The following is a 6,769-nucleotide window of genomic DNA, read 5'->3' on the forward strand; positions in this document are numbered from 1 at the left end:
GGGTTTCAGACCCTATATAGGGATGCCCGGTGCGCTCACAGCGCTCACTGGGTGGGGGGGGTGGGGCCGGTAAAAAAAAAAAAAAAAAAAAAAAATATGTGGTCCTGAGGCGTGGAGCCCAGGGAAACCAAACTAGGCAAACTGCCACCACTGCCTCGGCCCTGCTGGGGTCCTGAGGCATTGAGCAGTGTGGGGGAAGCTGAACCCAGTCTCAACCAGGTAAAGAGCACACCAAAACACCATTTTCACATGGGTAGTCCACCATAGCCACCACAATTGCCATGGCTGCCACAAAAGTGGCTAGTCTCTATAGCAGCAGTCACAGCCACTGTGCAGATGGCATGCCAGAATCTCAACTACATTGAAACAAGGAGAGGCACCAGTGGAGACACCCCCAAAATAAAAAGGGTTCTCTCTCTCCACAAAAAAGCACACTCCCAAGTAATAGAAGCATCTGATTTACGATAATAGGGGAGGGCTTGATCACACCTGTCTCAGTACTGGACAGATCATCTAGGCAACAAACCAACAGAGGAACAGTTAATCTACCAGACGGAGAAAACGAATCTATGGTTATTAGAGGGGGGAGGGGGATAGAGAAGGGGGGAGATTGGATAAAGGGCATAAAGAATAAGTATGATTTGTAACAATGATATGCTAATAAAAAATAAATTTAAAAAATTTTAAATTAATTTCCCAATAGTTTATTACTAGTTTTTGAAAATAGAATTGTTTTCATAAGTTGATCTTGTCTTCTGTGACATTGCTAAATTTACTTATTAGCTCCAGTAGTTTTCTACACACACAATAATGTTATCTGTTAAAAAAGACAGCTTCACGAAGACAGCTTTACTTCTTCGTTTTTAATCTTTATGCCTCTATTTTTCTTGCCTTGTTGCACTGGCTGAGACTTCTAATACAATGTAGAATAGCAGTGGTGAGATCAGAATAAAGCAGAGTAAGTAGCTTTGTTTCTTGAGAGGTCATTAGAGAGTTTTGACAGAAGGAATGACATGCTGTGATTTACACTTTTTAAAAATTCCTCTGGCTGCCTGAGAAGAATCATAAGAGGCAAAAGCAGAAGAAGGGAGACCAACAAGGAGCCTGCAGAATTCCAAGTGAGGGAAGGAGGTGTCCCAGGAGGACAAGAGATCTGGGATGTATTTGGAGTTGGAGTCACAGAACTCACTGTGGAATGGATATGCGTGAAAGAGAGGGACACCAAGGATGACTGCTAGAGTGTTCCCTTGAGCTGTTGGGGAGATGGGGGTGCTGTCTCTTGAGATGAGGAGACTGGGGGGTGGGTACAATTTTTGAGCACTTTCATTTTAAGATACTATTATCCAAGGTGTCAGGGAGGCATAGCTTTGGGGGACATCATGATTTAGTTGGGGTCCAAAGCCAGAAGACCAGACAAGAGAGGAAAGAATGTGGGCAGGGGTGAAAAGGGGACTCAGTCCTGGGGCAGAGGTTGGGAGTCATGAAGGATCCAGAAAAGGAGACTGAGGGAGCAAATAGGTAGGAGGTAAACCAAAATAGTATAACTTATTGGAAGCCTCTAAAAGCAAATGCTCTAAGAAAGGGATGGTTACAGTGTTGGATGCTGCCAAGAAGGAAAAGAAGGACAATAACAGAAAAGCAATCATCGTATTTGCCATCGTAGACATCCTTGGTAGCCTCAGCATAGGCATTTCAGTGGAACAATAGGGCTGGAATCCCAACTAGGAGAGTTGGGAGCTGAAGATACAGAGGTAGGGGCAATGAGAGCAGTGAAAGGGAGCAGCAGCCTTTCTCCAGGCACCCCATGAGGAGCTCTGAGGAGCTCTGGGCTTCTGCTCTGAGTAACCAAAGCCCTCACCAGCCACCGAGAAAGAGAGAAATGGTCCCTGTGTCCTGGAATGGGCCAGCCAGGGTGAATGAGTAGATGAGTCAGCTGGGGAGGATGAAGCAGGTACAGGAATCCATGCTCAGTGCTGTCCCAGTTCTCTATAATGAGAACCTATTCTTGAGAAATCCTTCTTGCTCATCACCAGGAGGGATGGACTCCAAGGAGCATGGGAGGTGGGCTCCAGAACGCAGGATGTCTAGTGCTACTCAGCTCCGTGTCCTGCCTATGTGTGTTACTCTCCTGAGAAAACGACACCACTTTATACAGGTAAGTTTGTCATAGAAACAACATGTTCTCATTAGGAAATTGCAGAGGAGCAAAGGGTCATATCTTGGTATATTTTACTCTGGTTTGTATCTACATGCATAACCATACTCTTAACAGAGTTTTGAGCCTGATTATTTTTCACTGAATGTTACATAATAGACATTGTCCATATTGATATATGGTTTTCATGGCTGTTATTGGTTATATAAATTTCCATGGGGTAATGCCCCATGTTCAATCAATTCATCCCCTACTGGTGGTTATTTTGGTCATTTCCAATATTTATAGACATTATTGCATTGAATATCTTTGTAAATAGTGCTCACCCCTGATCGATTTTCACAGAACCAACAATTTTTGGATTTCTTGATACCCACTTGCCATATTGCACATGAGAAGATCAACTGGACCCACCCCATTTGGAGTAGGTGGCCTATTTTCATACTCCTAACTGCCCGTACATTGTCATTTAATTTTTTTTTTTTATTTGATGGGCCAAAGGAGGGGTCTCACTGTAGCTTCAATTTGTCTTTCTTTGGTGGTTAAAGAAGATGCTCATTTTCCCATCTGTGCTTTACTGGCTCTATTTCCCCTCATAGGAGGAAGCAGCTCACACATTTGTACCTTTCCCAGTGGTCTCTTTGAATGGCTCACCAGGCCCTGCCAGGGCTGCTCTCACCTGCTGGAGTGATCCAAAGAAAAATCTTTGTGTCCTCCTGCACTGTCCCTACACCTCCAGCCAGTCTTCATAGTCACCTTCTTCCTCCCAAAGGCCTCACAGCTGCCTCTCAAATTGCCCAGTACACTCTCCTCTAAGACATCATTGACTTCATCCCCAGCTACTTCCCTTGGACCTTGAAGAGTCTTTGAGAAATACATGTTGACCAACTGACTAGTCTAGTCTCTACTGACTGCTCAGAATTATCCATAGTCTGCCTCCACCCACCTGTCACCTCTCTCAAGGAAATCTTGGGCTCTGGTCATACTGGCCTTGTCATTGCTTTCCACACATCTCTGCTTCTTCCTCCTTTTGTACCTTGGTTCATGGGATCTCCTCCAAGAGTGCCCCCATTTACTTCTGAGCTATGTCCAATTAAACTCATTCTCTGAGACCTTGCTTCCTCTGCCAAGCCCTCCTGGATTTTTCCAGCCTACTCAGCCTCCCCTGTCTCTGAGCATCTGAAGCATTTATTGCTTACAGGGGCTCTCTGAGAGGGCCCCCAATAAGTAGTCCCCTTTCCCCCATCCAACTTCTGAACAAGTTGAGAGATAAAAACCCAGATGGAGGCCAAAGCATCACCTTCTTCACTGATGAAAGCTTGGGGGAGAAAGCAGCTTAGAGTGAGGTCCAATGGGCCTGTGAACTGACTCCAAAATTAGGCCACGTTCCTCTCTCCCCCACCAGTCTCACTTGCTGTGGATGAGTGAGGACACACGTATCACAGCCAGTGGAGACCCATACATGGAAAGGAATATCAAGAGTGGGAAATCTGCTGTTCTCCCCACAGACTATACTCCATGGGAAAATGCTAAATCCTGTCTTGAATTATTATTTAGTTGTTCTGTGGGTTTTTTTGCTTTAGCTACTCTATGAACTCCTTAAGGCCCAAAGTATGTACAGCTTCTCATCTCCACAATGCCTTCAAGTAGGTGAAGAGGACTCACTCTTAGCAAGCCACTCCTTCCCCATGTACGCCCTCCCCAGCTAAGTCTAAAATTCTGTTATGAGGGCCTCATTCCCTATTGATGCTGGCCTGAATGTGTAGGCAGAACCTATGGGAGTAGGTAGGTATGTAACCGCTGTCATTCATTCAGGCCTCAGTCAGGAGGGTGACAGGCCCTTTCCTGAGAGCAAGCTTCCATAGGGGTGCAGGGTGTGAGGGCACAATTGCCCTTGGTGCCCTCACACTAGTATTGAGGAGACAACCAAACAAGAGGGATGATGCAGACATGCTTTGCTTAACTCACAATTGTGCTAAGAGCCTCCTTTGGGCCTTTACTGTGCTGATTGATGAATGATAGGATCATCTAAGGTGTGGGGGATTAACTATTTTGGGCTGGACGGAGGAGTCTATGGACAGAGCCAGGTTACAAACTCTACTGCTCCATGGCTGCTGCTTTCTAGATGAGTTTGAGCCCTCACACAATTTGGACCCCACCTGGTAATGCCTGGATTCCAGAGCTGTGGGTGCACACACATCATCGTACCATGTAGAGTTAGAAAAAGACTCCTCTAAAAATAACTACTGAGGAATATTTAATTTGATAGCAAGACTGTGACTAATCCATGAAACAGAGAGTCTGTGTGACAAGACACGGTACAATAATGGGGAGAAATTCACGTTTGACCTTTAAGCGCATACAAAATGAAACAGATCTATGCCTTGGTGGCTGAGGACCCTGTGGCTCTAGGGAGAGTGTCTATGATCAGGAGATTTGATGGTCATGGAAGAGAACTGATGGAATATGCAGTTCTCAAGGTTTTTGCACCATGGAAATAGCTTGGGGAAATCAATACCTTTGGTGTTAAATAGAGAGAAGTGGTGGCACTGAGCTGAGTGCTGGTTGGTAAGAGGCAGATGCAGCAGGCCAGCCCAGCTGGGCAGGAGTGACCAAAGAAGCTCTCACAGGCTGACAAGGAGGAGAAGCAGGTTCCACAGTTTCAAGGAGACCCAGCACTTCAAGGAAGCAATCTGAGCTAGTTGGGGGAGGGGGGTGTCAGGTTCTAATGTTTATCCTGTGCCAGGCTCTATGTTGAGAGCTTTGCAGGTATTATCCTCACTTTCATTCCTGATGCAGAAGCTGTTATGGTTCCTACATGACAGAGGAGGAAACTGGGTTCAGAGGGGTTAAGCTACTTGCCTGGGATCATTCAGCTAGGAAGTGTCTGGAGCTGGATGTGAACCCAGCTCTGACTCCAGAGCCCTCCAGCTCTATTCCCTGTTGCTAGATCACACGAAACTTGAAAAAGCCCAAGGCTGGCAGTGGGCTACAGTGACAGACTGGGGTTGGAGGTGGGGCGGGCTGAGTGCAGGTGTGGTTTTAGCAGGGGCTACCCAGTGAAGAATTCTCATGAAATATTGCCATGGATCCTGACATGGCAGGTTTCTGCATCAGATCACTTCTCAGGTCATTTCATAATTCATGACTACATATTAAAAATGCTGATCCATCACCTTCAGTTCTAACTGGAGGACAGAATAGTCTCCATTTCTTAGAGTTGTTCTTCCTCAGTGGTGACAGAGTGAGTACTATTTCTGTTGCTCCCTGGGTCAGGGCCCTGCATGTTCCGTGTTCCAAGTATACATCCAAGGTGTGCTCTTGTGAGAGAGTTCTTTAAAGAATTTTTTTTTCTTTTGCATCCCCTACTAAGTGATCCTCAAAAAAGAGATGAGCAGTGGTCCTTGATCAGCTGACCAGACTCAGGGCTAATCGCCTCTTGGCGTGTTTGGTAATATTCTTTCCCTGGACCCTTAACATGAGAAGGGCTGTGGATGACAAGCAAGTTGTTGATATCACAGCTGAAGCAATGGGTCCCAGAACCCCTCACAGACTCTGGAGAGTGGGCTGTGCAGGGAGGTAAGTTGCTCTTCCCTTCTGTACCTGGGAGATGAGAATTGGAGTCTGGACACTGGTATACCATCTTGAGAATAAAGGAAGGATTTACTCAAGGAGAGAGAAGCCTGGAGTGGTTCTGGGTGAGGAGTGGTACTATATGGTTCTGCACGGCCTTTGCTGGGTACTCAGAGAATTGGGGAATGTGCAGTGGTGCCTCTGAGCCTAGCGCTCAAGGGGCTGTTCCCTCAATAAGCACAGGATCTCCTTGAGGAGCCTGGTCTTAAGGCCTGGTCTTATTTATGTCTCTTATCTCTGCTTATGACCCAAGGCCTGGCAATTTTGGTGCCCTAATGTCATGATACCAGCAAGGCCCCAAGATCTAGCCCTGCCTTCCACTCCAGCCACATCTCTCCCCACTCTCCACTCACTTGCTCCACTCACTTATCACACCATGGGCAGACTGGTCTTTCCATTCCTTAGATGCATCAAGCTACTTCCCCAAAAGCTGCTCTCTCTGTCTAGAACATCTTCTCTTTGGTTGGGTGATTCATTTGCATTGTTAGGCTCCATTTTAAATGTGATTTTTTTCCAGGAAGTCTTCCCTGTCTTGCAAACTAGGTCAGGTCCCCTGGTCGATGTTCCCTTTGCACACTGTTCTTTACTTTCTTAGTACTTATGTCTCTTATTAGAGATTTGCTTGTATGATAATTGGTTCAATGTCTCTTCCCCCAACCAGATGGTAAATTCCATGATGGGAAAGACTGTAAACATTCTGCCCTGGACCTGGTCTATAATAGCTGTTCAATAAATTTTTGGTGAGCAAATGATTCAAATTTCTCACACTTTAAGATGAAAGGTATATGGGCCGGCCCGGTGGCGCACTGGATAAGTGCGCCGCTTGGGAAGCGCAGCGGCGCTCCTGCCCGAGGGTTCAGATCCCACATATAGACCGGTTCCCACTCACTGGCTGAGCAAGGCGCGGGAGCAACGCCGAGGGTTGCAATCCCGTTGCCGGTCCCCAGTCCGGTACGGGGGCAACCCTGCGGGGAGCGCTCC

Source organism: Galeopterus variegatus, unplaced genomic scaffold (assembly GCF_000696425.1).
Source record: "Galeopterus variegatus unplaced genomic scaffold, G_variegatus-3.0.2 Scaffold3569, whole genome shotgun sequence".
NCBI lineage: Eukaryota > Metazoa > Chordata > Mammalia > Dermoptera > Cynocephalidae > Galeopterus > Galeopterus variegatus.